Source organism: Cavia porcellus, unplaced genomic scaffold (assembly GCF_034190915.1).
Source record: "Cavia porcellus strain 051 isolate PalLab524CR breed Dunkin Hartley unplaced genomic scaffold, mCavPor4.1 scaffold_16, whole genome shotgun sequence".
NCBI lineage: Eukaryota > Metazoa > Chordata > Mammalia > Rodentia > Caviidae > Cavia > Cavia porcellus.
In genome coordinates this window covers 54735794-54754525 of record NW_026947499.1, presented here as the reverse complement: position 1 = coordinate 54754525, position 18732 = coordinate 54735794, and positions in this window count along the sequence as shown.

The window sequence follows — 18732 nt, the reverse complement described above, 5'->3', positions numbered from 1 at the left end:
GGATCTCTTCTGAGCCTGCTGATGGGGATCTCTTCAAAGACAAGTCCCAGTTCAGCAACTTTGTCTTGCACAGACCCTGAAACCTGTACAGCAGAACCCTGGGAGTGAGCTCTGGGCTTTGTCTGCAGCAGGACAATTATGTGGTTAATTGCACCAGAGTGTCCATTAACTGACATAATCGGGGAGTGAATTAACTTCTGCTTTCCTGGCTGTATTTTAAAGGCATTTTTAAATGCCTTTTTTTTGGAGCCTATGCACTCTTCAGAAATTAAATTTAGACTGTGATTTTATTACCCTTTTTATTTAATTTATCCTAACGGTTGCATTCAAGCTGTGAACCAGCTGTTGACTTTGAAAAAACATTGTTCAATTTGAAGGGAACATTTTAAAACTTAATGTAATGGCTGTAAGTAATCACTACAGCAATTATACTCCCCGGAATTGGGCATCATTCGGGCCATGGTAGGGATTTGGAACAATGCTTCCAGTGGGCAGAGAGGTAGATTGGGCAGGAGGCAGTGGTGTGGGTCCTGGGGCAAAGGGTTGGGCTGACCACACAGCACGCTTCTCCCTCTCAGCCTTGCTGGGATTGGGCCATGGGTTTGCCAAAGACCCAGGTTCAGCTGTGCACATGGACCTGCCTGCTTCTTTTGGGTCTCTTAATCTGGTCACTGACCAGACTTTGTTGTCCACCGACCCTTGCCATTAAGAAGGTAATAGAAGTTTGGAGGTCAGATGCCTTTTGATTCTTCCATTTATGCCTTGGCATTTACTCATTTACACAACCACACTGGTAAGTTGTAAGAGAGAGGGCAAATGCTTTCCATGCCTCTGTGGGGATCTCTTTGCGATGCATTCTTCTGCTAAGAAGTGAAGTCGAGATTTCCAAATCTTACATTTTAGCTTGGTTATGTAATGGTTGGGCCAATGAGATATTAGCAGATGCCATGTCGACAGGGGCTGGGAAAGTCCCTGCATAGTTCAGTTGTCCTCTCTAGCTACTGTCAGACACCATGTGAAGAAGCTCAAGTTGGCCTGCTGCAGGATGATAGTGCACAGTGCCTGGCCCAGAAGATGTCCTGTGGAACCAACCTGCTTACCTGTTTATGAGCTATCAGAAACCATTCATTTCCAGGGAATTTAAGACTCATGAGCCAAGCAAAGGGATTATGGATTTAAGCCCCTGCATTTTGACTGGTTCATTGTGCAGTACAAGTAAACAGTTGACAGGTATGAGATGGATACCTGATCTATGCCAGGCATTGTTCTCGGCCCTAGGGAGGTAAAGCCTAGGGGGTGGGCGTGAGGTCCAGGCCCCGTCCATCAAGATTCTGTCTCCTTGACCCAGCTCTGTGCTGACCGGTCTGCTTCTGACTGGGGAAGGCCACTCGTCCTTTCCTGCTTGCTCTCTAACCCTGCATGGTCTCAGGTCCAGGTGCAGCTCCCAGCCCGCTCCTTAGTATCACAGGCAGTGGGCCTGAGACAGCCAGTAAATTCACTGAAAAGGACTAAAGACTGACGACAGTAGACTAACAGGGACTACAAACCCTGCCTTCTCTGTTAATAAACACTTACTGCCATAAGCATGAATAATCGTTGTGGATCAAACATTTGTGCCTCTCTACCCAATTCATGTGTTGAAGCTCCAGTCTCCAGTGTGATAGTATCTGAGGGAAGGGTCTTTGAAAATTGATTGGAGATCTTATAAAAAGGCACATAAGGAAATGGCTTTTCTTTCCACCTATGAAACTACAGTAGGAAGGTGCCATCTGTAAACCACAAAAAAAGGCCTCACCAGACGCTGAAGCTGATGGCACCTCGATCTTGGACTTCTGAAATGGTGAAGTACTAAATGTCTATTGCTCAGGCCACACAGAATACAGATGGCTGAGCAGGCTGAGACAGTGGGAGTCACCCTGGGGGCTTCCAGTCATCTCTGGAAATGCAGGCCATGGCCACAATCTCCCCAAGTCTCAATTTTCCTATCTGTAGAATGAGGGAGGTAAAAGTCCTATTAGAGGATTTTTATAAAAGGGATAGAGAAGAAAAAGCCCTTACTGCAGGATCTGTCACGTAATAAACAGTCATTCAGAAAGACTTCCTTCCATTGTTATTAGCAGTGTGATGCTGGGCAAATGACCTCTCTGGGTCTCACTCTGCCTGATGAAGGCAGACATCATAGCACTGATTACTAGCAGCCACCTCAGGAGGGTAATGCATAAGAAATGATAAGTGTGTTTAAAACACTCAGCTCTGGGGCCTGCACATGGAAGTGCCCGTCACTGTAATTTGCGTCTGGAATGTGTCCCAGAAACCCATGTGCTGAAGGCTTGGCCCCAGCCTGTGGCACAATTGGGAGATGGTATAATCTATAGGAGGTGGGGCTTCTATGTCACTGGAGATGAGATTCCCAAGGGCATAGTACGACTCAAGGCTCTTCTTCCTCTCCTTTTCGGTTTAGGTCAAGCTGCTGTGCTTTGCCATGTATTCCCATCAGAACTTGCCATCACGGGTGAATTGGAGCCAAAAATAACTTTGTTTTCTTTTTAAATCGATTACTTCATGTTTTCTTGTACTTGGAATCAAAGCCTGCGGAGCTACATTCATAGCCCATTTTTATTTTTAATTTTGAGACAGGGTTTCATGAAATCACTAAGAGGCCCAGGCTGGGCTTGAACCTGAAACCCTCCTGCCTCCACAGCGCGGGAGTTGCAGGCATGCACCACCAGGTCTGGTGTGTTGCTTTTTGTTATTAACAATTAAGATGAATTACAGGGAAAGGTTCTGGGCCAAGAATGTCTTGGTATCTCCCAGCACTCTGAGGTTTTGTGTAGGCTGCCTTCTGTCCCATCTACACCTGTGTCTTCACTGCAGGGTCATCTGTGTCCCAAACTGACTGAGGTAGGAGACTAGGGCATGGCAGTGTGGAGCACGGGCTGCCAGCTGCAGATACTTGTTAACCGCAGGGGCAGAGCAGCAACCCCTAAACCTGGCAGTCGGTACCGATATTCTGACTTGAGAACAAGTCGAGCTTGGTACCTGGTACAAATCTTCTAGCATGAGTTCAACAGGATAGACTTGAAAAGAAGATATGAAAGCTGCCAGCCGCTGACTTCACTGCCCTGACCCTTGCTCTTGCCTTGGCTTGACCTGTTCTGCTTGCAGGCTGTAACTTTTCCTTTTTCTTTCAAAGCAACCTTTGAGTACTTCATCTGTGCTTCTTTTCTTTTCCTGTTTCTCTTCTTAGTTTTGCTCTAAAATAAATGTTAACCTTCCCCACTCACCGGCTGTTCTGACTAACTCATTGAACAGGATAGTAAGAGCCTGGAAAACACGGCTGCTCCCTACAACACCTAGGAGCGCGACCACGTGGCCTCTGGGTTTTCTTTTTTTGGCCATCTATAAAGTTGAGGGTTTCAGAATGGAAAATAGTTTTAATCACGCACTTCCTCTGACTGATTGATAATGTGTTGAGTGGTGAACGAGGCGCTTGGCCCTTCCAGGCTCATCAGGAGAAAGTGTCACAATTGATCATTGATGCATGTGGTACATTTGAGATAGGGGAATACAGGGATTTACTGACGAGGGATCTCCTGGGGATGCTAAGACCCCACAGGCTTGTGGATTCTGACTTGCAAGATCTGTATATCAGCTTTGGTACATCAGGGGGCGAAACAAATCTTAGTCATTTTTGTATTCTCAGAACCTGATGGAGGAGACTCAGTCTTCAAATGCCCCAGAGGAAGGAGCTTAGACTTTGCGGCCAGAGAGACCCAGTTCTGTCCCAGAGATGATGCTGTGACCCTAAGGTCACCATCACGAGTTCTCTGGCTGCCCCACTTCAGGGGAATTAGGTAGAAAGTTCGGGTAGAGCACATGACTGTCTCTGACTAGAGTTGTGAGTGGAAGTGGAACCCTTCAGTGACCTCTCTTTCTTTCTCTGATGATGACTAAAGAAAAGTTCCAGATAATGGTGCTCCATGTGCAACAGAAAATGTGTCTCATATCTTAGTATTAGAATAAACCAAAGCTCAAAGAGAAATGGCTTGCCCAGGGTCATACAACTAAGTGGCAGAAAAGATCATAAAACCTTCTTTCGAGGTCCAGGATCAGTCTGTAGTCTCTGCTCACATCTCTGTCTCTAACATCCTGAACTACAGCAGCCCTGTGGACAGCAGTGGCCTCCCTGTCCTTGTTTTAAGTCCACCCTTTCCATAGGAGGCTGGGAGGCATCACGCTTGATTTCCCAGAGGTCTGTGACCCAATTCCAGTTCAGTAGTTAACCGATTATATTCACATCTCCTTCTGAGGTTTAAAAGCATTAAGCCTTCTAAATAGCCCACAGAGAGGCCACTTTTGACCTGCTTATTCTGTTTCCATTTCTACGGGACACGTCTCCCAGCATCCCTTGCAGTTAGGTGTGGTCATGCTGCTGGGTTCTGGCCAGTGGAAGGAAGTAGAAAGGATGCTAGAAGCTCCAGGTGAGCTCCCTCCTGCCCCAGCCTGCTGATGGGAAAGAGAGGCTTCAGCTTCCTCAACTGCAAAACCAGGCCACTGAGAATCCAGCTCATACGGTGGAGTGGACTGAATGACAGAACACACGCAAAGCACTTAGAACAGAACGGGAAAAATGTACACTGTGACCTAATTCTCTGCCACTCACCCTCACACTCAGATCTGTCAGCCCTCTGAGGTCAGAGATGCAATGTGATTGGTTCATTTCAAGCAAACCAAACAGAGTGGGCAGCAGCTCGGAGCTGAGGAAGCAAATCCAGGTCCAAGCCCCAGTCCTGCCCCTCAGGACTGGCAGACTCTGAGCAAGTTAACAGCTGTGTCTGCCTCCCCTCCTCGCTCCTCCTCCCTCTCCTTTTCCTCTCCCCTACTTCCCTTGTCTCTCCCTCTTTTCCCTTCTCTCTTTCCCCTCCCTCCCTCTATAAGGTTGGGAAAACTACTTAAGATGATTCTATAGATGAATGCTTCTCGAAGCTTATTCCAGTATGAGAAATATCTACCTTCCCTGGGAACATGTGAGAAACTCAGATTCTGAGACCTGACCCAAACCTGCTGAATCAGAACCTGGGGCTGGGCTAGCCATGTGTGTGTTAAAAGACCTCCTGGGTGGCTGCTGCGCAGACAGGTTTGAGACTTTACAGGCTCATGCAAAGGAGTCCACACTGTGCTTGTTGTGTGGTAAACCCTCAAACAGGGTGTTTCTGTTTGCTTCTGTCTTTGGCAGGGAGAATGACTGTTGCACAGCAGCAGCATGCATCTTGTCCACTAACTTGAACATCTTGAGCATTGTCCATGGGCTGGGGTGTAGCTTAGTGGTGGACCATTGGCCTACGATGTGCAAGGATTTGAGTTTGATCCACAGCACTGCAAAAAAACCCTGTTTCCTATAACTCACTGCCTCTCCTCTTCCCTTCTGCTGTGCTGGCCTAAAAGTAAACTTTAGTGTTTTCTAACTTTTCCTCTCCTCTGTAGAGCTAGGCCTGGGTTGTGGGGTTGCCACAGTGTCCAGATTGCTGTCAGTCTGGGCCTTCTGTGAGCCCTCTGCACACATGGGTAAGTACTGATCATGTGACCCCTTCCAAAGTAGAAGCTCTCTGTAGATTTCAGAGCACAGTGGGCCCAAGGACCTTTGCCAAAGCTGCCTCTGGTACCATTTTCCAGGGCCTGAGAGTTCCAGTGCCTGAAGAAGCTGGGCCGACCAAGGCACAGTGGCATGGACCAGGCTGACAAGGCGCAGGGGCATGGGCCCTCCAGCAAGAGATGCAGACTGTGTGGGAACAGTGACTTAAGGCCAGGCTCCAGGGACCATCAGGAAATTCTGGTTACACTGGATCTCTTTTTCCAGAGAAACTGCATCTTGATCTGAATTTTTCCAGAGAAATTTAAAATATCTAATCTTCTGTTGACACAAACATTTTAAAAAATTAAAATACTGCACTGGCCAAATCAAGCAAATCTGTGGACAGGAATCAGTTCGATGGGCATTGACACAGAGGAGGTTTCTTCTCCCGAGTGTACAGGCTCCCCAGAGATATGCCAGGAAAGAGAGCCAGGCCCTGCTGCCCAGACCCAACACTCCATCATCCTCACTGGCCAGGGAAATGGCTTCCAACCAGGGAAAGGGAGTCTTTACTATCTAAGATTCTCTTTATTATCTAAGATCCTCCCTGGTGCCTCAAATTCCCTATGTGGTTGTGTAACAAAAAAATGCCTCACCTCCCTCCCTGCCCTAGTAAGTATATTTCAGTTTCTTACGTGCCCTAGTAATAGTTTTTGTTTCAGGTCTGGTTGCTTCTATCTCCTAGAAATGACTGGTCATTGTTATGCATAGTTGGTCACTATGATACGGATTATAAGAAACAATCCCCTGTTGACAAGCCATTCTGCCTCTGTACTTCCTGTTTGCTCATCCCATATAAGTCCTAGACCACCAGAGATCAGGGTCTGCTATTTTGAGAATGATTATGATCAGTGCCCTTCAATATAAATAAATCTGCCTCCGAATATAAATAAGTCTGCCTCCGAATCCTGAGTGTCATTTTAGTGTTCTGCTTGCCATTGCATATGTACTGGGAGCCCCCACCTCTGCCTCATGAAGGGGTCACAGGATGATCCCAGGAAGCAGATGCTAAAAAGACTGATGTGTGAGTTTGGAAGAGTGGCAAGCCATGCACCCAGGTCCCACACTCATAGGGGAAGAAAGAGGCAGGATTGGGCAGATGGACAATGGATTCTCTAGCAAGCTCAGAAACCAGTGGTCTTTCAGTGATGCCCCAAATTGGGGCTGAAGTTTGAGTTTTCATGCCTCACATCAAACAGTCTCTGGTTGTGATCTGTCTGTGGCAAGGCGATGTGATGATGGGTGAGATCCCGGTCTAATTGGGATCAGCTTCGGGAGAGCCAAGCGCTAGGGGTAGCAGTCCCTGCAGCCAGGGGACAGCAGAGCCACCAGAGCTGGTTGCTGTCAGCTCATGGAAGCTGATCACTCAGGAAATGCTCAGGAATTTTGTGAGCTAGCCACTAAACACAGCCATTATTAAACACTACATTATGTAACTTCATAGTCAAACACATTTGATTAGTAACAGACCCATCGCTCCTTAATTGTTTCTCTCTAGCTTGTTCTTAGCTGAGTTCTTGCTTGTGTTTAGGTCTGCCCTGCCTGTAGAGGGGAAGTGCTGAGCCTCGTGGGCTTAGCACACACTGCTTTCCAGTTGTGTGTGGGATTCATATCTCAGAAGTTGGCAAATGCTATGCATCAGGACTTATTCATTATTTGGCTGATTTTGCAGACTTGAGAAAGCAATGGAAAAAACCCAGATAACTGAAAACTGGGTAACTGAAATTTGGGAAGTTGATACATTGTGAAAAGCAACAACAACAACAAAATTTCCAGATTGTTGAATCATAGAATTGCAGCTATATGGTCTATGGATATAGGAATTTGGTAAAAATTGATGAAAGTATTCTGTGAGAATCACTTGACTACATGAAATTTATAATAAAAGCATATGTTATTGTTACCTATAAACTGGGAACCATACACTCTTATTTTTTTTTTTTTTTGAGACAGAGTCTCACTACATAGTTCAGGTTAGCCTTGAACTCATTATATAACCCAGGCTGGCCTCAAATTCACAGTAAACCTCCTGCCTCAGCCTCCTGAATGCTAGGATTACAGGTGTGTACCACTGTGCCCAACCACACCGTCTTTCTATCAGAAAAATTTATAATACTCAAGAGTGTCTAAGTCACTTTGTCATCACTGGGACAAAGTGCCAACACCTAAAATGTAAGGGAAGAGAGTTTTAATTTGGCTTTTAAATTGATATTTACGGGGTGCAGACTGTGATTAGCAGGCTCCAAGGCTGGGAAGCAGGGTGGGAGGGTGTGGGGGAGGAAACCTGCTCCTGTCATGGTGGACGTGAGAAAGAAAAGAGGAGCTGAGGAGGAAGATGTAGCTAGGACCCACCTCCTAAGGGCACATTCAGCTGATGAATCCACTGATGAGTCCAGGGCCTCCTTGGTCCAATCACCATCCCGAAGTCCCGCCTCTGAACATATGAAACACTTGGGGGACAGTATAGATTTCAATCATAACACAGACACCACCGCATTGCTTTCTCCCCAGAGATTTGTTATTAAACACAAACTTGCTAAGGAATATATCCTTCAGGGGTAATCTCACTTGGTGGAAAACAATGTCCACCAAAGAAGGTGACATGGAACAGTCACTAGCTAGCCTCTGTGGACATGTAATTAGAGAGAGACAGAGAGAGAGAGAGAGAGAGACAGAGAGAGAGACAGAGAGAGACAGAGAGACAGAGAGAGACAGAGAGAGACACTAATATTCTGTGTTCCGCTGTTTTTGATCACTGAGATTTTTGGGACTGTTTGTTACCACAGCATAACCTAGCTTATACTGATTCGTACTTTTGGGCCATAATTATCTGAGTTATGGTTTCCTTGTTACCTTGTTAGTCAGCTTTCTGTTGCTGTGTCAGAATACCTGCAATACCAATTGAAAAGGAAGAAAGCTTTGTTTTGTTTTATAGTTTCAGAGGATTCAGTTTATGGGCTCTTGGCTGTGTTGTTTCTGGACCTGGGCTGAGGCAGAGTGTCACGGTCAAAGGGCAAGGTGGGGCCCAGCTGCTCACTTCATGGCAGCTGGGAAGCAGAGGGAAAGAGAAAATGCTGGGGAAGAGACCAAGGACAAGACAGAGCCTTCGAAGGCGCGCCTCTCCCCCGGTACTTCCTTCAAGCCTGCTCAGCTGTGGACTCAGTGGTGGGCCCATCCATTAATGATGTTAGCAGCCTCAGGAGCCTGTCGCCTTTCCCTCCCCGGCAGTCGATTGCTGCACTGAGGATCAAGTGTTCAGATCACGAATCTTTTGGGGGAGCACTTCATATTTGAATTACAACAGGACCTTTTGATGAGACTGAGAGGTGAGCCGTACATTTGTTTTGACACTCAAGAAACATTCAATATTTTTACTGATAACAGTATCTTAATACATGATTTATTTATTTGATGGTTAATACTCCTGAGCCAGTTCTTGAAAGTCCTCTCTGTAGAGTTTGCTGTTTCAGAACTGGCTCACGTGCTGGGTGCTTGGTCCCTAGGTGGTGGAACCCTTTAGGATCTTGGAGCGTAGTGGAATAATTAAGTCACAGGACTCTACCTCAAGAAGGGGTTAATGCACGTAGGAGGAGTGGGTCAGGGTCACTTTGACTGAATTGGATCTTGAAAGAGTGGGCTGTTATAGCATCACTGTCTGGTTCCTTTGCATGTCCCTTTCTGTCTTGCTGTGATGTGACAGAGCCAGGCAGACCTTGCCAGGGTGCCACACCATGATAACCACACAGTCCAAGGCCACTGGAGATGAGAGTACCGCTTCCTGCCTTTCTCTCTTCAGTGTCTGCCACCCATCCTCTTTACTTTTTGCTGCATCTTTTACTGCGTGGTGTCTGGCTCCACATCATAATTTTGGGAACTGAAATCAAGCCCGTCAGTCCAGATCAGAAGGGCAGCCCTTCAGTGACCCAGAAGTAACCGCTCAGTTACCATTGCTGCCACAGTTCTGCTCCAGGTCTCATGAGTAGAGTCAAACATAGCCCCAGGAATGACGGCCTAGAAGGGCCGGGAAGGCTGATGTCCTGAGGGATAGCCTGGAGGTGGCAGCGGTAGGCAACTTCAGAGACACCAACTTCAGTGCACAATAAAAACGGATGCATTATGGCAGAGCCTGGCTATGACTTGCACTGATTCTGAGCAGCTTACATGACAGCTGAGGCCAGAGAGTTGACAGAGGGACTGTCCCTCGGACCATGACCTCAGAGGGGCAGCTGGGTTCCCAGCCGACTCTACACTGCAGGCAGGGTTGAGGGAGTCTGTCTGACATTGCATGTGGCACAAAGGGAATACCATGTGTGCCAGGAGACTGCTGTGGGCGTCGGGGATGATGCTGAAGAGGCCCTGAAAGGTCTATCAGAAGAAATCATTAAATAAACTGTGACTCATCCATAACTTAAAAATTAAGAAACAGACCAGCACAAATTGCTAAGGCAGTGGCAGAGTCTAATAAACATCTACTGAGAAAGCACGGCAGTGAGTGCTGGTACGCCTCCGTGGAGGCGGGAAGTTGGGAGACATGTACACACGTTCTTGTACTGATTCCCCTTAGCTTACAATGGGGTCACATCCCAATCTAGCCCCTGTAAACTGAAAATAATTAAGGAAGTGTGTAGTGGAGATAGAAACTCTTGGGACTTGTCTTATGTATGGTTAGCTGTCCCTTGGTTGGAGTGACAGTTCACACAAGGTCTTGTGAAGCTCCTGATACAGTGGCATCTTCAAGGTATGGTTGGGCCTCTTCCTGTGAATCCTGAGCAGTGTCACCACACTCTAGGGCTTCTTGTGGCATGCACAGCAGTGTCTGGTCACTTTTAGGTATCAACAGAGTATCAGCTGTACCAGAATATAAGCGAGGATCCTCGGTCCCAGAGGTGCAGACTTGGCTGGGCTTTGTTGTCCTATGGTTCCCTCCTTCTCCAGACTATCTGACAGGGGAAGGAGGGAACTGTGGCGTTGGGTCCAGCCTATGTGTGTGTGATAGGCCCTGCTGGGCTTGGGTGGACTCATGGCCTCTGAAGCAGTCAGAGGCTGCTGTGGTTGGGATATGGATAATGTCCCTGCAATGTGCAAGTATTGAGGACATCCTCCCCTGCTGGTGCTACTGGGGGATGAGGGCTTCTTAAAGAATGGGCCTGGGCATGATGTCTTTAGATCACTGTGGGTTTCCCTTCAAGGGAGGGTTTCAAGCCCCAGACTTAGAGGTCTTTTAGTTTGTTTTCTGTTGCTCATAACCAAATGCCACAGACTTGACAAGTTTTAAAGAAAAGAAGCTTATTTTGTTCACAGTTCTGGAGGCTCAGAGGCTGTGTGTGGTGCTGGCCTTCTAGCTGATGCAGCCTCTGGGTAGTTCAGGACATCAAATGACAAGAGATGAGCAGTGAGCATGTGTACACATGCATGTGTCCTCTGGCCTTTCCTTCTCATGGAGCTGCCAGAATTCAATCATGGGACTCTACCATGATGGCTGTGTCTAATCCTGATCACCCTCCAAGGGACTCACCCTGAACACCACTGTAAGATTCAGTTTCTACCTCCTTAAAGCCTTCTAATGGGGATTAAATAGCAACAGTTAGACCCCTGGGCAGACACACTGAAACCATAGCCAGACAACAGCAGGTGAGAAGCAAGAGGTCTGGGCAGGTCAGAAGGTTGGGAGTGTGTTACACCTGGGAAGCGTGAACTGGTCTGGGTCTCAGGCAGGCTGGATCTCAACCCGTCTGTCCCCAGCTTTAGAGAGCTCATTTCTACTCTGGGAAGTGGGGTTTGTGATCCACTTCAGGTGAGAATACAATAATTCCAAGCTCTGCAAAGACGGATATGTGGGTTACATTTCTAATTTCATAGGAGATGACTCTGAAGGTCGCGGTAAGTAAAGGATAAACAAGAAAATGGTGAATATGAGGCAGAGACCCGTAGGGAAACTGCTGCTGTTTTCGGAATCAGAGAGAGTGTTGACGAGGAAGTTAGCTGCTGGAGGGAGGTACAGAGATGTTAATGAGGTTGAATCACCAGGACTTCGTGATTATACATACAGGGTGGGAAAAGTGGAGTGAAAGGTGGTCTTGGTGGTCCTTCTGCGCCCGAGGTAATATGGTGACAAGGTATGGAATGTAGGGGAGAAGCTAGAGGAGATGGGCACAGAATCATGATGTTATTTGAATCCAAAAGGTCTTCAGGTGAAAATGATCAGTGAGACAGTTGTATGCGGAGTTCAGGGAAGAGATGGAGCTAGAGATGTTACTGTAGCAAAGGCACAAGGAGGCTGTCCTAAGTAAGACTGAAGAAGGGGTAGGGAGGGTACCAGGTGGGCACTGAGGATCGGGGCATGTCCTGATAACTGACGGCCTCTTGATCCCAAATTCTCAGGGATTCAGCCAGGTAGGTTTTTGGAGACTTTGAAGGTGGAGACAGTGGAAAACTCTTCAGGTCCTGGAGGTTACTGAAATATAATTTGGTCCCTCTATCTTGCTTTGTTTTTTTTTCTGGCCACAAGGTTTGAGTCAGCTTTCTTTGGGTGTGCAATTCAGGTTCTTGTTAACCTCATGAAAGTCTTGCAAGAGTTCAGGGAGGCCTACTGAAAGCCCTGGAAAGGAATCAAGGTAACCTTGAGCTAGTTTAGCCTTCTTGGATTCAGTGGTCAGAGTGGATCCAGACATAGCTCATTTTATCCTAAGAACTAAAAGTGCTTTCAAACTCCATGACCTTTCAGGACTCTTCAGGGATCATGAATGTGAATAACTAGAGAAATCATTATCCAAGTTGTGTTGATTGGACTTGTAAGGATGAGTCTGGGAGGGTTCCTGGCTGACCCACATTTGAGATGAATCCTCTAGGCTTGCCTTGTTAAAAGTTTCTGCATCAGGAGATGAGTTGAGTAACTTTCCCCCAATTGTCTCCGTTAGCAGCAGGAGAGAGTGACGTCTTAGTCTCACCCAGCAGGAATCATCTCATTTGCATGCATCGGAAATAATTTTTGTGAATTTAATTAATCACAGTTTGCACGCTAATAACCCTGAAAATACTTTTATGGGTAAATAATGGGCATTCCCTGCTGTGGGGGGAATCCATTAGTTTCCGTAGTCACTTAAAAGTTATTTCCCATTGAGTGATACCTACAGTCAGGACAGGAAGAAAGAGATCTGATGTTCATTTCTGGGGGCCTGGAGACAGTAGGATCTTCCCAGTAGGTGCTTTGCTTCAAGATGGGGAGGCTGAAAGGGTCAATCCTGTGTGCCCAATTTTTTCTAGCCCTTTTGTTAAAATATGGTGGTGGTTCTATTATATTGCTATTATCAATACTCCCACTATTTTCGTCAATATTCCAGTCAATTTTATCACTGTCGCACCTTCACCACTGCCGCCATCGTCTCCATCACCCCCTTTCCATCATGTCCGTCTTTATCCCTTTCCTGCTGTCATCACCACCCATTAGCCCAATGCTATTCCTGTCGTCACCCATCGTTACCATCACTATCACTGCCACCATCACCATCACCACTGCCATCATTTCTACAGCTCCAAAACTGGTGTTTGTCATCCTCCTTATGTCCATACTGCATCAGCTCGACCTTATTTTCTGTACCTTGGGGATTCCATTCGTCCCATCCAGAGATAGCATCGTCCTCGGCTCCTCATCTCCCTCTCTCCCCTCCACACATGCCTGGCCCTCACACATCTAGCTGATCACTAACCCCGACTAAATCTACCTTCTATGCATCTCTTTAAATTGTGTCCTTCCTTCCGTCTACTTCCTTACCTTAAAACTAACCTCTGTGTTTCTGCCCAGGGTCCCTTTCTGAGATGGACATGAGCACTTCACTTCTGAGATGAAAGCATCTCATTGTCTCTTTGGCATCAATGGCACTCCAACTTGAGAAGTAAATAAACCGTTTTAATGAAAAACACTCTGTAAGCCACCGTGTTCACTTACTGTTTTCAGTTTTAAAGTTTACTTATTTACAAGCACAACTGAGTTTCGATTCATACTATATGCTTCGTTGGTTCTCCAGTGCCATCAACTGTAAGATGCATTGTTGTTTTGTGTAGCATTAACAGGAACAATGCTATATAGGAGGCTATGGATGTTATGTAACATACCAGTGTCACAGTCAAAATATGAGAAAATTATGTTTTAGTGCAAGGGTAAGAGAAGTCCATAAACAATTATAAACCTAAAGCAAATAAGAAATGAAATGAATAAAAGTAATAAAATTAAAATTAACATTGTTCATTCAATGTGATAGATAAGGTTTGCTGAAACCAAAGTGTCTCTTAGTTAAAATGAGTTGTTTCAGCTCAGGGTGTTTAGAACTCCTCTGCCTCTATTAGGTTGCGTGGTGTGGACACTCAAAACCTTTAACCAGTGTTGCAAGCTATGGATCATTTGGCCTTGGTCTGGTACCAACACATCATTTATGTGTCCAGTGTACCCTTGGGTTTTCCCCTTTTCTTGGATCATTGAAATAGTATTACTAGACCCCAAAATGATCATAAACGCAAACATTGCATAGATTCTCTGCTGGCTCTCGGAGAAATGCTCTGGGGTGTGTTAGATGTTTCATGAGCACACAAAAGTTTAATACGTTCTTGCCAGAAACATAAATCCTTCCGTGTAAATTAGTATACTCTCAGGGATCCTTCAATGACAATTTTAGACCCTGGCCTTCAAGATAAAATCTGATTTCCAGGGTGATCTCAGTCCTACCTATGTCTGGCCCTTTGATACTTCTGCTACCTTTAACCAGGTCCTTGGTACCCCGGGGATGGGCCCATTCTGACATTCCCGAGCCTCTGCATATGCTAATCTCCATCTGGAATGCCCTTCCCTCTCATCCACATGGAAATGCCTTTTGCCCTTAGCACCCTTCCCGTGCTCTGTGAAGACTTATCTGATATCTCAGGGGTACTACGGTTCCTGCACCTCAGAGCATTGATTATCCATCATTTCATAACTGTTCAGTAACATGCATGAGAACTTCTACTTTATTTTTGCAGTGTTTGGTGCCAGGATGGGCAGATAAGGAACTGAATACATTAAATGAAGTAATTTAATTTCCCCTTTTATATAGAAGTCATACACACAATTCCTTCTCACCTCCTTATCGTCTGCTGCATCTTTGCCAGTCGCTGCCTTTCTCTGGCTTCACTGTATTGGCCCCTTGACTCTCCCTGTATCACCCTCTTGCCCCTCTCCCTGCATGTCCTCCCTTTCCAGCTTCTCTACTATTTCTACACCTTTCTGTCTCTTGGCTGCTTGCAGTTTTATTTATTTATTTATTTTTAAAATTTTATTTAAAAGGAAAAAGAGAAAAAACAAAACAAAGCAGTGTAAGGGTACAAGTAATACAGAACTACAAAAAAAAAAAAAAGTAAGAAATCACCAGTTAATAGATTACATATTATCATCTTAGAGATAGCTGCTCAAGCACAATATCAAAGCATACAAAGTGGACATTCAAACAGTGAGACTGTAAACAGTTGTGTTCAATGATCCAACCAAAAACATTAATATGGTCAGCTATTTAACACCCCTAAACACACTTGCAGTTGTATCCTTTAGAGAACTTTTTTTCCCCTCTCTTTTTTACAACAAAATTTACACATTTTGGGTTTTAGTACTCCTTAGTTCTTATTACTTTTTTTTTTGGGAGAGAATAAAGTCAAATATGGCAAAACAAAGCTGTCAGTCAAAACCAAGGATAGACATAGCACATGACGTAAAAACAGAGTACAAGGTTATCAACAGTGGTTACCATAATGCCTCTTGTTTCCTTAAAAAGAATTGTCTATCTCATTAGGTATTATAAAGTTGAACAAAACAGTAGAGAACAAGACCAGTAAAACTTAAGCATTGTAAACATTACAGGCCTTCCAAAGGAGACAATAGTCAAACCAGAATGGGCATCTTAGTGAATCTTATTGCCTTCAAAGTAGTTGCCTATACCCTCAAACTTGATACTGTCATACAGAACGGAACAGAGCCTAATCAGTCAAAACAAGATAGTGGGAGTATTATAGGACTTCAAATCAGGTTAACAGGAAATCAAAAAAGTTACTATAATATATTCTGCTAATTTTTTTATTTTTCCCCTTAATTAAAAAATCATAAAAATAACTAAATAATTTTTTTAATGAAGAAGGGAGAGATTGAGATAAAAGAGGACATAACAACATAACAATAGAGGTCAAAGCATGACAGTTTCAGCAACCTAGTGCTTCACCACCAAATAACCCGACTTAATAGTAGTTACCATAGTGTCTTTTTCCTTGAAATATTTGAATATAACTTCATATACTATAGCTTCAAATATATCAAATCAGTGTAAAACCATTCAAGTGGATGAAAGCATTGTAGGGTATTTAGAACCAACTAACAGAAAATGAACAATGATTTTTATATTATTTCTTTGCCTATAACAAGATGATAGTAAATCAGCACTAGCTATAATGATGACTTATTTTCTTCAAAGTAGCTGTTCATTTCATCACAGGCAATAATATCAAGCATCCCAGAATAAAGCCATTCCAATTAATAAGTGAAAACTTTATAAGGCTTCAAAGCCACATAATGGGGAATCATGATTACCACATACTTTTATATATTTGAATCTTACTTACATTAGGGAAACTATTCACTATTCACACATGTGAGATTGATTTATTTCACTTATGACTATGATCTCAAGCTGAGCCCATTTATTGATAAATATCTCAATGTGATCCTTCTTTATAGCTGAGTAATACTCCATTGTATAGAAATACCACAACTTTTTTATCCATTCCTCAGTGGATGGACACTTGGGTTGTTTCCAAGATCTGGTGATTACAAATTGTGCTGCTATAAATATAGGTGCACATATATCACTGTGGTATGATGCTTTCAGTTCTTCTGGGAATATGCGTAGAAGGGGAATAGCTGGAACAAATGAGACTTACAATCCCAGCTTTTTGAGAAATCTCCAGACTGACCTCCACAAAGGTTGTACCAGTCTACACTCCCTCCAACAGTGTAGGAGAATTCCTTTTTCCCCACAGCCTCTCCAGCATTTGTTGTTGTTGGTTTTCTTCATCCTGGCCATTCTTTCAGGAGTAAGATGGAATCTCAGTGTGGTTTTAATTTGCATTTCTCTAATGACCAATGATGATGAACATTTTTTCATGTAGTTATTTGCCATTTGTATTTCTTCATCTGAGAAGTGAGTATTCATCTCAGATGCCCATTTTTGGATTGGATCTTTGAATTCTGAGGGTCTGAGTTTTTAAAAATTCTTTATGTTTTAGACAAAAGTCCCTTGTCTGAGGGGGAGTTCACTAAAATCTTTTCCCAGTTTTTGGGTTTTCTTTTCACTATGCTGGAGATTTCTTTCGACATGCAGAAACTTTTTAATAAGAGGTGGTCTCAGTTATTGATTCTGGGAAATATTTCCCATGTGGTTTGAGTCCTGTTCATAAATTCTCTACCTACCCCTATGTCTTCAAGGTTTCTACCCAATTTGTCTTCCAATAGATTTAGTGTTTCTGTTTTAATATTCAGATCTTTGACCCATTTAGATTTTAATTTAGTACATGGTGATAGGCATGGGTCTAGCTTTAGTTTTCGGCAAATGGAGAGCCAGTTTTTCCAGCACCATTTATTAAAGAGACTGTCGTTCTTCCAGTGAACCTGCTTGGCTCCTTTATCAAAAATAAGGTGGTTGAGTGTGTTTATAGTTGTGGTTGTATCTTCTAATCTATTCCATTGATCTTCGGCTCTGTTTTGATTCCAGTACCATGTTGATTTTACTACTGTTGCTTTGTAGTATAACTTCAAGTCAGGGATTGTGATGCCTCCTGCCTTGCCTTTGCTGCTTAGAATTGCCTTTGCTATTCTAGGTCTCTTCTGGCTCCAGATGAATTTTAGGAGTGATTTCTCTAGATTTATGAGGTATGTTGATGGTATTTTTATCGGGATGGCATTGAATCTGTATAACAGTTTTGGGAGAATGGCCATTTTCACAATGTTTGTTCTTCCTATCCATGAGCAAGGGATGTCTTTCCATTTTCTGAGATCATCTTAAATTTCTTTTTTCAGCATATTATAATTTTCCCTGTATAGGTCTTGCACTTCTTTCATAAGAGTAATTCCTAAATACTTCATTTTTTTGCTTGCTAGTGTGAAGAGTGTGGTTTCTCTTATTTCCCTCTCTGTGATTTTGTTGTTAGTGTATAGGAATGCTATTGATTTCTGAGTATTGATTTTGTATCCAGCTACATTACTGAATTTATTTATTATATCTAAGAGTCTTTCAATGGAGTTTAGGGGGTCTTCTATGTAGAGTATCATGTCATCTGCAAATAATGATAATTTAACTTCTTCTTTTCCTATCTTTACCCCTTTTATTTCTCTCTCTTGCCTAATTGCTCTGGCTAGTACTTCCAGTACTATATTAAATAGGAGTGGTGATAAAGAACCTCCTTGTCTTGTGCCTGATTTTAAAGTAAAGGCTTTCAATTTTTGGCCATTTAGTATGATGCTGGCTGTTGGTTTGTCATAAATGGCCTTTATTATATTGAGGTAAAGACCATCTATTCCAATTTTCTGTAAAGTTCTTATCATGAATGAATGTTGGACCTTATCAAAGGCTTTTTCTACATCTATAGAAATGATCATGTGATTCTTACTTTTGGCTTTATTGATATGGTAGATTACATTTATTGATTTACGTATGTTGAACCATCCCTGCATTCCTGGATGAATCCCACTTGGTCATGGTGTATAATCTTCTTGATGATTTGCTGCATCCTATTTGCAATATTTTATTGAGGATTTTTGCATCTGTGTTCATTAGGGAGATTGGTCTATAGTTCTCTTTTTTAGTTGGGTCTTTCTCAGGTTTTGGTACTAGAGTAATATTTGCTTCCAGGAATGACTTAGGAAGGATTGCTTCCCTTTCAATTTCATTGAATAGTTTGAGGAATATCGGCATTAGGTCTTCTTTGTATTTCTTGTAGAATTCTGCAGTGAATCCATCTGGGCCTGGGCTCTTCTTTGTAGGTAAGGACTTAATTACATTTTCAATTTCATTAGTAGAGATTGGATTATTCAG